Raw genomic sequence first — 20263 nt, forward strand, 5'->3', positions numbered from 1 at the left:
AAACTTCCAGCTATTTGACACAATTTCTAACTTGAGAGCAAACATGTTACTAACTTTCGGGTTTATAGTCAAAGCTACCATGTGTTTGTTGGTCTTTCAATTTTTAGGGTATGTTAGCGATGAAAAGGGAGACAGTGGGGTGATGGATTGACCCTTGGATACAATGCAGAAGTAAATAATAATAATAAAAAACCCCAACCAGTATAATTCTTGAAAGGGAAAATATTTGATCATAAGAGGAAACAGATATTATCACAAATTGGAGTCTGAATTTCTTGGTACCTGTGCTTGTATGGAAAAAGTTTCTATACTGGAGATGGTTTTCTTATGGTCTGAACCCTACAGTGATAAAAGGAAATTTGAATTGGACACTGGCAATGAAGTTTGATTGGTTGAGAAAGAGTGATGATGGCAACTTGGGGTCATTGTCCAGCCGACTGATAACTGAAGCATTCTGGCCACAGGGACAAGCTCAAGGACATATGGAAACTGGATGGAAATGCAAACTTTTCTTATATGCCAAAGTTTCCCTAAATGGTGCAAAAATGTAATTATGGAAACTGGGGATAAGGAAGTTGTGTTCTCGCCTTGTCCTCTTCTGTTATAGCTATGGACAGAATACAGCAAAGTTTTTTATGGTACTGTATTTAAGCTAGCTGATAGTCTTGCTGCAGTCTTAAGTGTCTGATTTATAGGTAATGTGAAGTAATTTTAGGGAATAGGGTAACACTGAGAGTAACAGAATCCTGCAGTCTAATTATAGTCTCATAATGGAAGGGTGAGAAATGGCACCTGAAATTTATAAGAATAAGCCATCCCTAGAAGAAATACAAATGTCAATAAATAGTGAAAGATGCTCAGTCTCACTAATAATCAAGAAATGTAAGATAAAACAGTGCATGCTACTTTTCTTTTGATAGATTGAAATAGAAGGCTCTTTGGCGGGGCATGAGCACAGGCATGCACTTTTAGTGGAGTGTAAACTGGCAGCAGTCTTCTAGGAGATGGTTTCTTCACCTCCTAAAACCACCTGCCTGCCTGCTTAGCCTTCTTTGGTATGAGGACCCCCTGATTCAGCAGGACCTCCTACCCAACCTCCTGCCCAATCAAAGAGGCTTTGATTCCTTCTGCTTCTTTTGGATGCAGGTGGTAGGGTGGGGTGTGTGTGGCAGAAACTATATTCCCAGGAACTGTTTGGAGGGGTTATGTAGCAAGTCAGGAAGTTCAGGGGACAAAATTCGACCAAGTAGAGACTGGAAATGGGAAGGGACTAACAGTTAAATTACTTTTCTTTTCTTTCTTTCTTGCCTGTTCCAAGACAGGGTGTCCATTTAGCCTGACAAGCAGACATCCTGTCTTACTTAGGTCAGTGAAGCCAGTTCAGTAACAGTATCATGTTTTATTTGCTTTTCTTCCTTACCTGTCGCACCTCCTTTTCCTTCTCATTCTTCATATCCTGGGATTTTACCTCCTAAGAATTCCTTAGTTTGGAAGCTTTGCCTCAGGTTCTGTTTTTAGGGAATACAGGTCAAGAAGCTAACAATCCACTTCTGAGGCTCAATTTCATAAAAATATCTGCAGTTTCTAGAAGAAGTTTGTGGATGTACATTGCAGCATTGTTTGCCTTGCTGAAAAGTTGGAAACAATATAAATGGTCATCAATACGGAAATGGTTAAATAATGATGTGTAATGGGATACTATCCAGAAATCAAAAGAATGATATAGAAAGTTGTCCATGATATATGAGATAAAGTGCAGGTCAGTATGTTCAGTTTGATCCCATTTAGGAAAATTAAGCCTCCAAATGAATCAGGCACAGGCATAATATTGAAAGAAATGATGTCAGATTGGGAAAGAAAGTAAGGAAAGAGAAGGGTTTTAACTTTTCCTTTCTCAATTTTTTCCACATGGAACATGTAATAAAACACTGGAAGAAGAATTTGCCACTTAAATTATTTAGACACTGGGATAATTATTAAAAATGGAGAACAAATGTTTAGGAGATAGAAAACATATCAGTGTTCAGTTCATCCAATATTAATGTTTGGGGATCACGTGAAAACTAACTTCTAAACTTTATTATGTAGGTGTGTGTATGTGTGTGTGTTTGCTTAAGATAAACTGGGGCATTTTTCTGAATGCTTTGTAGATATTATCTTACTGGTCACAACAACTCTATGAAGTAGGTGCTAATATTAATTCTGTTTTACAGATGAGGAATCCAAGGTGTAGAAAGCTTAAAAAAAAAAAAACCCCACAAAAACAGAATCTTGCTTGACGTTATATAGATTTAACTGTGGTGGTTAGGAAATTAATCCAGTTTTGCCTGACGTCAGAGTCTGATGTTTTAACTATATTGTTTCTATCTAATTCATTCCAATAGCACCACCTTATCACAACCCATGTATGATCCTATTGTAAAGTTGCCTACAAACTACTTGATATAGATAGTCAGGTTTTATTGTCTTGGTGGGTAGGAGCAGATTTTTTTTTTAAATCAAAGTGAAATAGCTATTTTTTTGTTTGTAAAAAATTTTATAGAAACTTGGAGACAACACAAGTTTTTGGATGAAAATAATGATTGTCTTAAAGATAACCATTGTTAATATATGGCATTTGTTTTTTGAAATTTTTATATCTACATTCACATACACATGTAGTTAGAATTTAAAAATTTTAATTTTTTCCCAATGAGTTTTAAAAATCTACTTTACTTGCCAATTATCATCGTCATCTTTCCTTGTCTGTGTGTGTCTGTGTGTGTGTATTGTATGGATAAATCCTAATTAATTTAGCCAATAATCTATGATTCTGTGTTTGACTGTTCACTGTTTTCTTTCTTCCTTTCTTTCTTTTTTTCTTTCTTTCTTTCTTTCTTTCTTTCTTTCTTTTTCTTTCTTTTTTTTTAACTCTTATAGGTAATGCTGCAATAAATATTTTTCTACTTATATTCTTATACACTTACCTAATTATTTCTTTAGAACGAATTCCTAGAAGTCAGTAGCCAAGTTTTATAGTTTCAATTCTTGATTAATGTCTTAGATTCATTGAGCAATGCATTATTTGTCTAGGAAGAGATACAGTCTCATGTTTTAGTCACTTGTGACTTTTCAGTAATGGTTAGTAATTATTGAGTACTCACCATGCATGTTGAGTGCCTGCTGTGAACATGGCACCATATCACTACATGTCATTTTCAGAATTTTCCTCTGGGGGAATCTGTGACTACAAACTGCGGCAGAGTTGCTTTTGAGTAAAGAATGGAAGCAATTTATGAGAATATTATTCCACAGGATTTGGAGGAAAAAGAATGAAATATAACTTTAAAATCTATGTAGATTATACTTTTCCTTTACCTGGCTTATATCTACTTACATTATAATTGACTGTTAATATTTGTCTCTTCCATTCTCTAAACTTTAAGCTCCAAGAGGTAAAGAAAACATTTATCCGTTTAGGTCACCATTGTACTCCCAGTTAGGAGTAACTGTCAGTTGAATTAATAAATAAATGAGAAATAATACATTTATACAGTGAAGTATGACATCTATTTTCTAAGTTATTTGTAGAATTGTAGCTACCAAGCTTTTTGAACATATATTATGATGTTGCTAAATATAATGTTTTAAAGCTCTATAGGTGAAACCAGCATTCTCAATTCATTTAATTAAACCATTCCATTTTATATGTCCATACCCTTTCATAAAGTGAGATGGTGAACCACCATTCTGTATCCACATTATGCAGCCTAATTATAAACTGAGGGTCAGACCAATACTGGAAGGCAGCAGACTAATAAATCACTATTACAAATGATATGCCCCAAAGGAGTGTTTACTGGTTACTTTAGCCAACTTATAAATGAATGGCTTAAGACCACAAGTAATTAGATAGGGTCTAGAGTAAAGAATCTCTATAAAATGAATGGCAAGTTTCTTGGTATTTGAGAGTGTTACCTCCTTTATGCTGATTTTTATTCTAAGTTATCACTGGTATTCTCTATATAGGTTTTTCAACTTTTCAGTTATAAATTCTGAAAGCTAGATAATCTTTATTATAACTACTAGAAAATACAAGTAAATCACTTAGAAGCAGCAATTTTTCTAGACCAACTAGAGCTTTTGGCATTCAGTGTGTTGTTTTTGTGCATAGGCAAACTACTAGTTAAAGGTAAATTTTAATGAAGATTCATCATAATTGTTTTAATAATCAAAACAAAGTATTTTATTTATATTTAAGTATGCCCAATAATATATCATGAATTTCTTTTTTTTTTTTTTAAAGATTTTATTTCTTTATTTGACAGAGGGAGCAGGGGAGCAGGGGGAGCTGCAGAGGAAGAAGGAGAAGCAGGCTCCCCAGTGAGCAAGGAGCTGGACCTGGGGCTCCGTCCCAGGACCCTGGGATCATGACCCGTGCTGAGCACAGATGCTTAACAGACTGAGCCACCCAGGCACCTCTTAATTTCTTTTTTAAAAAAGTCAAGAAAGCCAGCAAGTGTTGGGGAAGTGTCAGGCTCTTGTTGAATGAGCATTATAATATCAAACTGCCAACCTACAGATCACTTTATAGATTGCCAGTAACTGCCAAAAGCCTATGAACCTTAAAAAGTTTTGATTTAGAAAATTTAAAATACTGTCTATATTTTAGGTAGTAAAACTACCATCTGTGACTAGACTTAGATAAGAGTACTTAGGAAAATAAGGTTGGTTTTTTTGTTACTGTATAAAAAAAATTATGTCTCAACTTTGAAAAGTTTGAAAATGGCTCAGTTGGTTAAGCCTCCAACTCTTGGTTTCAGCTCAGGTCATGATCTCTCAGGGTCCTGAGATCGAGCCCTGCACGGAATCCGCCTGAGATTCTTTCCCTCTTCCTCTTCCTCCCCCCAGCTCCTCCCCATGTGTGTGCTCCCCCCCCAATAAGTGAATAAATAAAATCTTTAAAAAAAATGAAATGTTTGAAAATAGTTGTTTCCCTTTTTTAATTTACTTTTTAGTCATTATGTTAATAGTTTATTTTTTTCCTAATTGATCTTCTAAATCATGGATTATTTAATTCAGCGGATGTTGGGGTAGCATACAAAATATTAAATTTCTGTAAGTTGCACTGTAGTAATATGCTATAGATACTGCGTTACAAAGAAAGACTTAATGATATGTTCATTTGTTTGCTTATTTACTTATTTTTTATTTGGTCAACATGCCTGGCATTAGTGCTAGATTTGGAACTACAAAATTAAATAAGGCATAATCCTTTTTCTCAGATCCAAATCTAGTGCAAGAGAAAAAAAATTTAAACTGATCATTGTGGTAGAGTGTAAAGAATACTAACAGCATTATGAGCACAGGGCCGTGGAATCACAGAATGATTATCTGCTTGTTGACCATTGGAAAGCCATGGAAGTAACCTGGGTTTCCTGGTGTAGGTAGTTTTGTTAGAGGAAGAAGAGGATAGAACCACATTTTGGGTAGAGGCAGAGGGTACAAAGGAGTGGAAACATAAGAAAGGGGGACATGTTCAGAAAATGGAGAGAAGTTTAATGTGTATGGGTCATCGGTTAGGAAAATATGAATGGGAAGATTAGGGCTAGATTATTATTTTAGGAGCATTTTGAAGTTCTATATGGAGTGAGGAGAGACTACCCTTTATAGTTCTTTAAAAGAAAAAATTTATTTTGCTTTTAAATTTTATAATTTATTCATGTATTCAAAAATATTTGAATACCCAATCCTTGGCAGACCTTGTATTCTTGCCTGAGAATTATTAATGTAATGAAAAAAGTTTACTTTAGTTGAAAAAAGTTTAGATGTTGATCTAGAAAAATTCATACATGGAAGAACTAGGTATTATGACTTGATTTGAAGGAATAAAGACGTAGTTTAGCATAGTGTGAATATATCTGCAGTACTTAAATTTTTCCTGGTTTAGCTTGCCATAGGAAAACTACAGAGCAATATATGGGTCTAAGATCCTTAAAACTTAAAATTTTTTTTTCAAATTCTGAATGTGGTATGTGAATAACATTCTAGTATACACTCTCATAGTAACAGTGTTAAATGCATTCTTAAATAATCATAAAATATTTAAAATGTTTATTTTTATCCCATTGATTTTAGTATACTTATCAAGATATAAAAATAGAAACAATTCCATCAAGGGTGTTTTCTCTTTTAAATTTGTAATTTCAACTGTGTTGTTTTTGTTTTACCAGTACCTGAGGGATTCTTATTCCTAAACTTCTGGTATCCATGCAGTCTATTGCCTCAGCTCTACTGTGAGATAGACCTTATTTACTAGGTTCTGCTAGAGCTCATCTTCGCCAGGGTGGAATGTCAGAAGGAGCAAGTATCACTGTAGTCATAGGAACATTGTTGGCAAATTCAGGAAAAAGGAAAACCCACTTAGGTGATGATATTCTGGAGTACTTGGCACTTTAGTTTACCAGTTTTATCCTAAGTGTTGAATGTTGACTATGATAGAAAAAATTCTTTCAAATTAGTGGGGTTTTTTGTTTTTAGGATTGTAGAACTCTTGGATATGATTTGCTATAGCCTAGAAGTATCCTTCCTTCTGACAGTTTTGGAAATGATAAAATAGACCCGGGTTAGGCTTGTCATTAATAATAACTTAAGAAATAACGTAATGCGTTGCCTTTTGGAATTGTGATGTTTTGGCCAATGCAGTTTAAAAAAATCACTATCTTATACTATAATGCTTACTCTTTATATTTAACTACATTCTCTATGAAAGTTTCTTTTAAATCACAAAGTAAAGCTACTTTGAAAATAAATGACTCTAAATTCATTAATTGCTGTGGTGGTTACAACCCCATTGTGAGAGACTGCTTCCAAAGCACATGTGTAGTAAATATTTTTATAGAAATATGGTCTTAAATAGTTCCAGAAAATCCCTCTTGAATATGCTATATTTACATTTCAATTTTATGTTGTTGGTTTGTTACCTTAAAATTGAATATAATTAGAATAAATAACATGCTAATGGCTTCATTTTACATTTTGAGTCAAAGCTTAGTAAATTAAACCTTTACCCCCAAAGTAGCATCTTGAGTAAGCACATGCAGTTTATTTGTTTTTTTCAGATCATGTGTGTTTGATTTTTTCCTTTTAAAATACAAGAGTGCTGGGGCGCCTGGGTGGCACAGCGGTTAAGCGTCTGCCTTCGGCTCAGGGCGTGATCCCGGCGTTGTGGGATCGAGCCCCACGTCAGGCTCCTCTGCTGTGAGCCTGCTTCTTCCTCTCCCACTCCCCTGCTTGTGTTCCCTCTCTCGCTGGCTGTCTCTATCTCTGTCGAATAAATAAATAAAATCTTTAAAAAAAAAAAAAATAAAATAAAATACAAGAGTGTTGTATAAATACAACTAGATGTGTGGCAATCTTTTCCTTGTACGAGCATCCCTCATTTAAGAGAATTCTGAAGAAGAACAATTCATGAATTAAATAACAAATTGACTTAAATTTTTCCTTTTCCCCATGGAACTTGAGGATCTTAGCATTGCATGTATATTATGAGATGGAGTGTCAAAGTCCTCTTACCATGTATGTTACAGTTAAAATGAATGAGTGAGAACACTTTTTTTAAATGTACTAATAGCTATCAGTGAGATTCTAGTTGATAGTAAACAGACCTTTATATTGGGAATTGAGTAGTCACAGAGGACCAGCCTTCTCATTTGCTTATCATCGTCAGGATATTTGGTGCTAAGCTATTCGTCAGCTGTGAGTCCTAGCTAATTCAAGCTGAGTCTCCCTAGCTAAACCAGGATCGAACATTTTGGTCTCTGGTTTTATAAGTTGTCATTTCCTCACAGCCAGGGATATCCTTAACAAACTGTAGAGATATAATTGGGGCAAAATGTTAGGAAATGGAACAGTAAATTATAGTTATAATGGAGAAAGTACAAATAAGTTAAATTACTGACCATGGTTTCAAAATTAAAAATGTTTAAGGCGGGGGCTCCTGGGTGGCTCAGTTGGTTCAGCACCAACTCTTGGTTTCAGTTCAGGTAATGATCTCAGGGTCCTGAGAGCCCTGAGTCAGGCTCCGTGCTCAGCGGGGAGTCTGCTTCTTGTCCTCTCCCTTCCTGAAACTCCCCCCACCATCATGCTCTTTCTCTCTTTCAGATAAATAAATAAATCGTTTAAAAAAAAAAAAAGGAATATTTAAGGCAAACTTGAGCCAAATTACTGAAGTACTAGAGATTTCTCTTGAATAACTGGAATATTTTAATCTCTCTTACACTACCAAATTATCTGATGAGGTTGTCACTTTCAGTATATTAATACTATAAATAATTTTAGGGTTTATAATATGGATTATTTTTAGTGATTTATACTACTGAGGTCCTGAAAAAATCATTACCTTTATTAGAACATTTGAAACTGTATGTTTTAAAATTTGGTATGTTGTAGGTGTGATTGTATTACATATGGAGAACAGTTTTATAGTGGAACATACGTTTCTCTTTATAATGAAGAATATATAGAAAATGACAAAAATTTGTTTTATACTAAACTTCTGAGGGACCATTAACTCAAATATAAGTTATTAATTCTTACTTTCAAGTCCTATGTAACCTGTCCCTGGCATTGTGAATGCAGACTTATCTCTAACTTCATGTACTGTAAATTTGACTCCCATCTGACATGCCTCTTCATCGTCCCGCAAATACAGTTCATTTAGTATGTCTTTCTTTACTCATACTGTTTTCTGAAATGCCATCTGTACTGTTTCTACCTATTTTTTTTTAGCCCTGATCAATAAGTACTTTTTAGCTCTCCACAAGCCTCTAGTCCACACTTATTTTCCTCTTTCTGTAATTGTTACATTTATTGTTATAGTGTACATTTTGATATTTGATCTTACTTGTTTTACATTGTTTCTTATCAGTGGCAACGCAACTGCTTCTTATGGGGCAAGGTAGCCTAAATCCCTGGTAATACTAAATGTCTTGTTTGCAGGTACCTTGATTAACATACCTTTCATTGATAAGCTTACTTTTGAAGAGAGCGAGTGCTTGAAAGTACTTACCGTGCTGAATTGAGTTGAACTGAAAGAGGTTAGGGATATTTATTAACATAAATTATGCCTCATAATATGGCATATGTGCTTTTTGAATGTGGTTTTAACATTCAATATGTATTTTCATTGTCTTTTTGAATGCGCTCCAGTTGCTGATCATGCTAATTCATTGAAGGGCTGTTTTGAGCCATGCTGTAGAAGAGATATAGAAACTAGAATGTATAGGGGCGCCTGGGTGGCTCAGTCGTAAGCGTCTGCCTTCGGCTCAGGGTGTGATCCCGGTGTTCTGGGATCGAGCCCCACATCAGGCTCCTCCGCTGGGAGCCTGCTTCTCCCTCTCCCACTCCCCCTGCTCGTGTTCCCTCTCTCAGTGTCTGTCTCTCTCTCTGTCAAATAAATAAATAAAATCTTAAAAAAAAAAAGAAACTAGAATATATATTATCAACATTGAAAAAAAAGTTAATGTTTACAGTAGACTTTTTTTACAGTAGACTCAGAGAATAAAGTAAAATGGAGTAATTGAGACCTTTTTTCTGGTAGGACTCTACAGTTGAATGCTGAAAATAGGTAGGTCCTTCTTGAGCAAAGAGATTGAGGACAGTTCAGTCTACCAGGGTATTTAGGACTTCCAAAGTAAGTATGTGTAGGACCATAAATAGCATGCAGTGTGTATGACACCTTTCCACTTACTAAGGGAACCTATTTTCATCAGGTGTTTGGGCCCCTGAGTATTCAGGTTTTACCGCCAGATTAAATTTCTGCTCCAGCCCTTAGCCCCTGCACACTTTTCCTTTAAATGCACCCATAATTTCTTCCAGGTTTGTTTAGTTGTTGAGTTGCTCTAGTATGTTATATGGAGGGAGAGGGAGCCAAGGATATGTGTTTAGTGTACCATCTTCCTATTATTTTTCAGTTAAGTTTGCTGTTCCTGCTGTCTTTCTGGTATTTCCAGAATTTCCAGAATTCCAAGGCTCTCTATTCAGTATAATTTCCAAATATTGAGTAAGCTTTTGTTATAGTGGGACGTTATGAAAGAATTTATCTGAACTGTGCTAACATTTAGTCATATTCATTGTGTGTGTGTTTTTCTGGTGTTCTTCATAGTCATTTGAAAGGTATAGGTAGAAATATCTTTTAGAATTGCATGTTACTAGTTCTATTTCATGCTTTATCAGTTTCTTATCGAGGGAATGTTCTGCAGGCCTGCTGTGCCTATAACCAGTGTATTCATACTCTTCATGTGCTTTCTTAGGGTGGAATTCATGGACCAAATGTATCCAAGGTGAAGTTTGCCATGAATTTTCTTTGAGCTGACCCTCAATAGTAACGGAGAATACCAGAGCAATTACTGCACACACATTAATGGTCTTCTAATCTCCAACCTTGCATGTAATTGCTGCTGTCAAATACAATTACTGTCTGCCCAAGTTTCTTCCCCTGGGGGCATTCGTGCCATGCCTTGATATAGAGCTGGAAAATGAGAACAGAGTTTCTGAAACTTTTTGAAGGTTTTGCTTATAAACCTATCTACTTTGAAATTTTAAAACTATAAAATTACCTTCTTTTTAAAAATTTTTTTTGACTGAATAAGTCTGACAGTAATAAGAGAATAACAAAAAAAGATTTGAAGGTTCATTGAGTGTAATTATTTTTCTGAAGAATTAGTTATAAATACATTTCCTTTATGGATTATCATAGTTGGCCATAGTTCGGGAAATTCTAATTCAGGTAATTCTAAGCTGTTGTTACTTTTCTTTAACAGATATATACTAGCTAAATCCCTACATGATCTAGAATTACTTGATTTTGTGATTGTAGCAGTAGGACAGGAACGTAATGTAGTGGTTCTAGATTGGAGATTGCCACCTTGATTCTAGATCTGGGGAATGAACTATCCTACACGAGTGAATTTGTCAGCTATATAAATGTATTCTTTTAAATAGCTAAGCTTTTTTATTTTTAGGTGAAAATTCTTTTCGTGTGATTTTAAGTTCCTGGCTTCTTTAATCATAGTTTACTAAACATATTTTATCACTTTCCTTACCTCCCAGGGTTATCATTATGTTTACTAATCATCGTGGTAATAATGTGATGAGCTTGTAGGCTAGTTAGGATATAGATTGTTTATCCCTTCACCTACCATCTCAAAACTTTATGCTCTTTGGGGTACTTTTTTTTTTTTTTAATTGAGGCACCATAATTCACACTCTGTACAGTTCACCCATTTGAAGCGTTCAATTCAGTGGTTTTTATATGTTCATAAAGTTGTATAGCCATTACCACACTCGGGTATGAACATGCTCAAAACCCAAATGTCCAGTAATAAATGAGCAGATGCACAAAATGTGGTATATCCATACAACAGAATATTATTTGGCTGTAAAGAAGAGTGCATGCTGATACATGCTGCAATTTGGAAGAATCCTTGTTTTTCCATGCTAAACTATGCTAAATGAAAGAAGCCATCCACAAAAGACCACAAATACTATGAATCCATCTTTTTGAAATGTCCAAAATAGACAAATCTATAGGGACACAGATTGGTGGTTGCTTGGGGCTGGGGGAAATGAAGAGATTGAAACTGATAGCTGAAGAGTATGGAGTTTCTTTTTGAGGTTTTGAAATAACCCTTTAGCTGTCAATTTCAGTCTCCCCATTTTATTGCCAAATAATATTCTGTTGTATGGATATACCACATTTTGTGTATCCATTCATCCATTGGTGGATATCTGGGTTATTCTACCTTTTGGCTGATACAAATAATGCTGCTAAGAACAGTGGTGTGCAAGGTTTGTGTGGACATAGGTCTTCATTTCTCAAGGGTATATGCCTAAGAGTAGAATTGTTGGGTCAAATAGTAACTCTGTGTTTAACTTTGAGGAATTGCCAGGTTATTTTCCAAAGTGGGTACAACATTCTGCATTCCTCTTAGCAGTGTATGAGGGTTCTGATTTCTCTCCATCTTTGCCAACACTTGTTATTTTCTGACTTTATGATTATAGTCATAAGTCATATAGTTTTGATTTACATTTCCCTGATGCATAATGATGTTAAGCATTTTTTCTTGTTGGCTTATTGGCCATTTACATGTCTTTAAAAAAAATTCTATTTCTCTTCTTGTAGGACTGTAATCTTGTATTTAGATCTTTAGTGGTTGTCTAGACTAATTTTCTGTCTCATTATTCCAACATAGACTTTTAGCTTCTGCCAGAAGATTCCCAGTGATGGAAATATACAATTTGTGAAGTTACCCCAATTTTTTTTACCCCAGTTACTAGAAGCTTCTTTCTATATTAGGTCAAAATCTACTTCACTGTTTTATTTTTAGCGTTGTTGTTTTGTTGTTGTTGCTTTCTAGGCCCAAGTCCCAATGCTTCATCTACACGAGAGTCCTTCATTGTTTTAAGACAGCTTTTGAGTTTCCCCTTCTTTAGGCTAGGTATCCGTAATTTCTAAAATTGTTTTCCATCCCATCACCATCAAGACCTCTACCATCCCAGTCATTCTGATGTGTACAAGTTTCAGTTTCATGGCACCTCTTACAGTACGGCTTTTGGAATTGAACAGTGTGACCACTATAGAACTTTTCTCTCATTTGAATTATGTACTTCTGTGATGTAGATTAAAATTACTTTAACTTTTTGGCAACCACATTAAAATGTTAATTTGTTTTACTCTTTCAGAGAACTACAATCCCAAGTCTTTTCTTTTTTTTTTTTTTTTTACAGATTCTGTTATGTAGTGTCTATTGTGTACTATGTTCAGTACTTTATGTGTACTCATATTAAATTATGTTTATTTGATTCATTATATTATTCCAACATTAGGATTTTTTTCGGATCATGAGTGTTTCGTCTATTTATAAAGTCTTTTTCATGGATCCTGTCATCAGGAAATTTGATTAGCATGCTTTTTTGTATCTTGAGTCAACTATTGATGAAAGTGGTATATAGGATAGGGTCAAAGACTGACTTTGCCTGCGAAACTTAACTGGAGATTGATATTGATCTATTTATGTATGCCTCTTGGTTAAGACACTCATTAATAATAAAAATAATAATTAGCTGTACTTACTGAGCTCTTTCTGTGTGCTGTGAATTATGCTAAGTGCTTTAGATATTTTGTTTATTTTTATTTTAAAACCTTCTTAAAAAGATTTCATTTACTTAGGAGGGAGAGAGTGAGTGTGAGTGAGAGGAGGGGCAGAGGAAGAGGGAAAGAGAATCTCAAGAATCTCAAGCAGACTCCACACCGAGCCCATAGCCCGACATAGCACTTGATGCCATGACCCTGGGACTATGACCTGAACCAAAATCAAGAGTTGGATGCCCAACTGACTGAGCCACACAGCACCCCACTTGAGATATTTTATTTAGTTCTTACCACAACCCTATAAGGCAAACACTTTATTTGCATTTTCTGGAAGAAAAACCCTTGAAACTTAGGGAAATTAATAATTTTTCCTGAAGTTACATAACTAATAAGTGGCAGAGTAGTAGTTCAACACAATATGTCTCATTCTAAAGTTAATATATAACTAAAATTCACTCTCATAAAAAATCCACCTTATTTGAAGCTGTGTCTTATTTTTCTTATCCATTTGTTCATATATGCAACAAATATTTATTAAGAGCCTTCTGTGTGCCAGGGACTGTTCTAAGTTCCTAGTATACATCAAAAACCTTTACCCTTGTGGGGCTTAAATTCTACACAGGAAGACAAGAGGGATTGGAGTATAATATAGAGAGGGCATTTGGTTATAATTCTAAATAGGGTGGTGAGGGTGTGATGTATTGAGAAGGGGGGAATATTTAAATAAGGACTTTAAACTGGTAAGGGAGTGAAGTACTTAGATAGCTGGTAGAAAAGATTCCTACTCATTCCTCCTTGAAGTTATTCTGCAATATAGTAGGACCAAAGACAGTTTCTTTCTTTTTTTTTTTTTTTAAAGATTTTATTTATTTATTTGACAGAGACAGAGACAGCCAGCGAGAGAGGGAACACAAGCAGGGGGAGTGGGAGAGGAAGAAGCAGGCTCATAGCAGAGGAGCCTGATGTGGGTCGATCCCGTAACGCCGGGATCACGCCCTGAGCCGAAGGCAGACGCTTAACCGCTGTGCCACCCAGGCGCCCCCCAAAGACAGTTTCTTAAGATGCTTTTTGATTATACTAGAGGATCTAAAATACACTGTCTGGGGAAATGCTTCTGGAAGTGCTTCTTTATTAATCTTTCTGTGCCCCAGGTATTGCAGTTCTACCTAGTTGTCTGTCTTTAGCTCATATCTAAGTATGAGGAAGGGCCTTATAGAGGCCAGGGAAATTTTTATTTTGACCCTTTTCTTTCCATTCATCAGTATGCTCTTTGATAAAACAAGAACACATTTCACCTTTTTTTTTTTTCAAGTGGGAAGCCAGAGAATCCATTAAAAGTTAAGAATATTTCTGGATATTTATCCTCAATAAGTTTCTTTGAATGAATTGTAATTCCCAAGAGGACATAATGCTTTAAGTTTGCATTTTAAGAACCTACAAAAAGAACAAAAGATCAAATTTTAAAAAATAGAAAGATAAGTGGAAAAGCCAATAAAATAGAAAACAGATGTGTACTGGAGAAAAATCAGCAAAGCCAAGAGTTTGTTCTTTGAAAAGATGGATAAAATCCTAGCAAGAATGATCAAGAAAGAAGAGAAAAAAGACAAATGGTCAATGTCAGGAATGCAGAAGGAATACCACCACATATGTCAAGGAATCAAAAAACTAATAAGTAGATCTTATGAACAACTTTAGGCAAATGAATTGATTATTTAGAAAAATATGGACAAATTTTTCAGAACACCCCAAATAAACCAGTAACTTACCAAAGCTGACTAAATAAGAAACAGAATATCTGAATAGTTCCATATCTATTAAGAAATGGAAGAACATTTTATACTCATGAATTGGAAGAACAAACATTGTTAAAGAAGATGACTCTTAAAGAGCTTACTGCAAAGAAAACCTCTGGCCCAGATAGCTTCACTGGTACATTCTTTAAATTGTTTAAGGAAAAAATACTGCCAATCTTACACAAACTCATCTGGGAAATAGAAAAAGGGGAAACACTTCTTATTTCATTTTTTAAGACCAGAATAACCTTGACCCTTAAGCTTGGCAAGAACGATACAAAAAAGAACAATACAAATCAATTATTCACGTTACCATGGGTGAAAAAATTTTTAAAAAGTGTATTAGGAAATCAAATCCAGCAACAAATGAAAGGAATAACACATCATGATGAAGTAGAGTTAATTCTAGTAGTGTAAGAGTGGTTTAACTTTTGAAAAGAAGAGTGACCTGTCTGTCGTACTAGCAGAAAAAAAGAAAAAATCATATGATCATCTTGTTAGAGGGAAAAAAAGATTCAGCAAAATTTAATACCCATTCATGATAAAAACCGTTAATAGCTGTTAATAGAAGGGAACTTTCTTAATCTGATAAAGGATATTTATAAAAGCCTATAGCAAACATCAAACTCAACTACTTTTTTTTTTTTTTAAAGATTTTATCTATTCGACAGAGAGAGAGAGAGACAGCCAGCGAGAGAGGGAACACAAGCGGGGGAGTGGGAGAGGAAGAAGCAGGCTTCCAGCGAGGAGCCTGATGTGGGGCTCGATCCCATAACGCCGGGATCATGCCCTGAGCCGAAGGCAGAGACTTAACCGCTGTGCCACCCAGGCACCCCTCAACTACTTCTAATGTTTGCTTATTTGTAAATGTTTTCAGTCCCTAAGTTTGCACATCTGATGAGTTCATAAATATGTATTTTAAAAGTAGCAATCACAAAACAATAGATGCCATATTTCCTGAGAGCTATCCATCCATAAGGTAACATTGATTTCTACTTGTGAATTTCCTGATGACATTAATTAGTATTCTCCTGTGTGCTTAAAATTAAAATATGAATTAATATGATAAGTTTGATTTAATTACTTGAATTCTGCTTGTATCAAAGACACTACTTTTGTTGATGGGATCATATCAACTAGATTTTGAGCTATGAATCAAGAAGTATGATTTGCGGCAGGTTGGTGACAAGTAGCTCCATTTTATATCCAACTGGCTTGTTTGTGCATCTGAGTAATGAAATCTAGGTCATAGGCCTGCATATGGTTGTTGCAAGGTAGTCTTGAGAAATGAGGTTTTGAGGATTCTGCTTTGGAAAGTTGAGGTCCACAATATGGAAAAGTTACTAAAATGTTGAGAATAGTGTTCAAAAGACTTTGGTAAGCCACAAATAACAGATGTTCACTAAACTTGTCTTGTCTTGGGGTGCCTGGCTGGCTCAATTAGTAGAGCATCTGACTCTTGATCTTGGGGTCATGAGTTTGAGTCCCACATTGGAGGTAGAGTTTACTTAAAAATAAATAAAATAAACTGGTCTTGCCTTATCAATCTCTGTACCTCTCTTTCATGAAATCATCCATTCATCCTATTAAGGTAGTTGGTTGAATGGAGACAAAAGTAATGGAAAAGAGAATGGAATAGAAATACACCCAGTTGAAACTTTAAAAAAGGGGAAATACACCTAGTTTAGCACTACGGATTTATCTATTTGTGTATTCCCATTCATGCATTCCGTCAAAAATCACTTATGATTATTGGAATCCTGGGAAGATGGCAGTGGCCGTAGCATAGTTTTTGAATATTCCTGAATGCTTTCTTGACAGGATAACCAGGATAGAATAACCAAAAGCTCTTAAGCAATATCTCTATAAAAACTAGTTGATCAAGTAAAATTGGAACAAACCATCAAGATTAGTGTAATATTGGGATCTCCATAGGTGGAAGCAGTAGGAAGTCTGACTGACCTGAGAATGGCATGATCCTAAAATTGCCAACAGGTATTTTATTTTATTTTATTTTATTTTATTTTATTTTATTTTATTTTATTTTATTTATTTTGCTAACAGGTAGTTTAGAACATTTTGCACACTTCATGGGTTCATGGGTTCATCGTAAGGTTCTTTAGAGCTGTCTGGGCTCTGTTCCAAAATTAACCAGCCAAATTTCCCTTCCAGTATAAAACCTTACACTGAGAGGAATCTGCTGGGAATTTATGATAATAAAGACTAAAGGAAAAAAACAGATAAAAGTGGGAAAGGGGACGAGAGCCAAGCAATCTTGAAAGTATCTCAAGGGCCAGAATTTTAAATACTTTATGAAAATAACAGAAAAGGGAGGTATAGACCCTCAAATCTATCCCAATCCACATTTCAATCTTAAAAATTCAAAAACAGTCATTTCAAGTAAAGATGAGTAACAGAAAGGATTGTGGTTGAATTCTACAAATCCTACAAAGGTACTGTAATTCAAGATTGTACTTTTTTCCTTATAATCCAGAAGTTATATTAATGCTGAAAATAATGAAAATATGCTAATATTTTTATGGTCCATAGTAAGATTACAATATTGCATTCCAAAGAGTAATACCATATTACAAGGTCATTAGGGCTATTAATAGTATGAGTATTTGTTTTACTATAGCTTTATAAAATTAGAGTATTTTGCTATCCTAATGGAATTAGTTTAAAATTCATTGCTCATTGTTTTAATTTGCAATTTTAATTATTTTTTTATTTAAAATATTTGTTTTATTTCAAGTACAGTTAAAATACAATATTATGTTAATTCCAGGTGTACAATATGATTCAGTAATTCTATACATTACTCAGTGCTCATCACAACAAGTGTACTCTTAAGACCCTTTACCTATTTCACCCATTCCTCCCCCACCTACTTCCCCTCTGGCAACCACGAATTCAGTCTCTATGTTTAAGTCTGGTTTTTTGTCTGTCTCTTTTTTTCTTTGCTTTGTTTTTTTAAATTCTACGTATGAGTGAAATTATATGGTATTTGTCTTTCTCTGACCTACTTATTTCAATGAAAACACTAATTCAGAAAGATATATGCACCCCTTTGTTTATTGCAGCATTATTTACAATAGCCAAGCTATTTAAGCAACCCAAGTATCCATCCACACAATGGAATATTACTCAGCCATAAACAAGAATGAAATATTGCCATTTAAAGCAACATGGATGGATCTAGAGGGCTTAATTTGCATTTTTAAATGATTAGGCATGTTGAACATTTTCCCAAGTAGTGGTATAACATTACTGATATTTATATGTATGTATGTGAATAAATCTCTAAACCTCTTTGTAACTTCAAATGTCTCGTTGTTGCTTATAACCATGGTCTGTTTAACCATTGGATCCTAATGTTTTTCTTACGTTTGAGATCATTTGGTTATATTGCTTATAATATTATAGAAATATTAACCATTTGTTTAAAATACAGTTTCTTCTAACTTATTTTTACTACATTATTACAGAAATGTTAGTTTATTCGAATGTTGGTCTTTTATGACTTTCTTTGATGCTTAAATTCTAAGGAAAGCTTTAATTTCTGAATAGGTATGATAAATATTCAGAATAATTTTCCAAAGAACATTTAAATATTGATCATTGTTACATTTCTAGGAAGTGGTAATAACTCGAGGCTATTTTCCATGAGAGACATTTTAAAATAGCATTAATTTGAGTAAAAGTAGTTCATAAAGATAAGTGCTTTATATATTATATAATGGAAACTGGGCATGTATACAAGTGATAATCTTTTGTACCTTTGTTGTTGCTTTAGAAAGGGAGAAGGGGTAGAGCAAAGGGAGAGGCAGAGAGAGAATCTCAAGCAGGCTCCACACCTAGCACGGAGCCTTATGTGGGGCTGGATCTCACAACCCTGAGATCATGACCTGAGTGGAAATCAAGAGTTGGACACTTAACCGACTAAGCCACCCAAGTGTCCCTGTACATTGTTTTAAAGTACCCTAGAACCAAGACAGTTGACAATAGCCTGGAAATTAAGACAAAATTAATATATTTATTCTTAAATTCCATTATAGAGTGGTAAAAGAACAACTTATTTTTTGTTTTGCTATACAGTGATGAAATGTAATTGGTGAATTATAAGGATTATATAAGAGTTCTATTGACCATATTAATTATCTGGAAGAATTATCTCATGTATTTTGGTGATAAAAATACTTGGTTAAAAAAGTGTATTTTTTTTGTATTTATATATTTATAAAAATCTACATCACTTTTTAAGGTATAGTGTATAGTATATATGCAAAAAATAGTAGGAAATGCTGAAATTTGAAGGTTTGGATAAAATATCTGCTTGCACATATTATTTCTGCTTTCTTTTCTTTGATCTAAATATTATTTTCCAATTGTCGTTTAAGCATTTATGTAATATTTCTAGATAATTGACATCCTTATTAAATGTCCATTGTAGTTAAGGGTTTAGGAGTTGAATTTTTTTTTACTATGCTGTTTGTAGTTTTAAGAGAAACTAAGGTTAAAATATATAGATTAAGGGAGTTTATCTTTCCTGTGAAATTTCATTTATTTATTTATTTATAAAAGAGATTTACTTGTTTATTTTAGAGAGAGAGAGAACACGAGCACTACTGGGAGGGGCAGAGGGAGGAGGAGAGAGAATCTCCAGCTGACTCCACGCTCAGCGTAGAGCCCAACACAGGGCTGGATCTTACCACCCTGAGATTATGACCTGAGCTGAAACCAAGAGTCAGACACTTAACCAATGGTGCCACCCAGGTGCCCCTCTTGCGAAATTTTAGAAGTAGTAGTGTTATAAATAGCAATGAACCGTATTTTTGTGGTAGGGTTTTTTTTTTTAAGATTTTATTTATTTATTTGAGAAAGAGTGCAAGCAGGAGGAGAGAGAGGGACAAGTAGACTCAGTGCTGAGTGTGGAGCCTGATGAAGGACTCCATCTTACCCGAGATCCTGACTTAAGTTGAAATTAAGAGTCAGATGCTCAACTGACTGAGCCACCCAGGGGCCCTTAGGTTTTTGTTGTTGTTGTTGTTGTGTGTGTGTGTTTTTAGATTTTATTTATTTATTTATTTATTTGACAGAGAGAGACAGTGAGAGAGGGAACACAAGCAAGGGGGTGGTGGGAGAGGAAGAAGCAGGCTTCCCGCCGAGCAGGGAACCAAATGCGGGGCTCAATCCCAGGACCCTGGGATCATGACCTGAGCCGAAGGCAGACGCTTAATGGCCCAGCCACCCAGGCGCCCCTGTTGTTGTTATTGTTTTTAACACTCATGACAGATAATAGCTGAGATGAGATTAATATTCTTTTGTATGTGGAAAG

The 20263-nt window shown here is 34.9% G+C and overlaps 1 protein-coding gene across 2 annotated transcripts in view; it reads left to right on the plus strand.

Annotated features, from left to right (window-relative positions):
* Positions 1-20263, plus strand: part of ACBD6 (acyl-CoA binding domain containing 6) — a 197396-nt gene that overhangs the window by 41447 nt on the left and 135686 nt on the right. The gene's annotated exons all lie outside the window — the stretch shown is intronic.

This window comes from Ailuropoda melanoleuca, chromosome 8 (genome assembly GCF_002007445.2).
Source record: "Ailuropoda melanoleuca isolate Jingjing chromosome 8, ASM200744v2, whole genome shotgun sequence".
NCBI classification, from domain to species: Eukaryota; Metazoa; Chordata; class Mammalia; order Carnivora; family Ursidae; genus Ailuropoda; species Ailuropoda melanoleuca.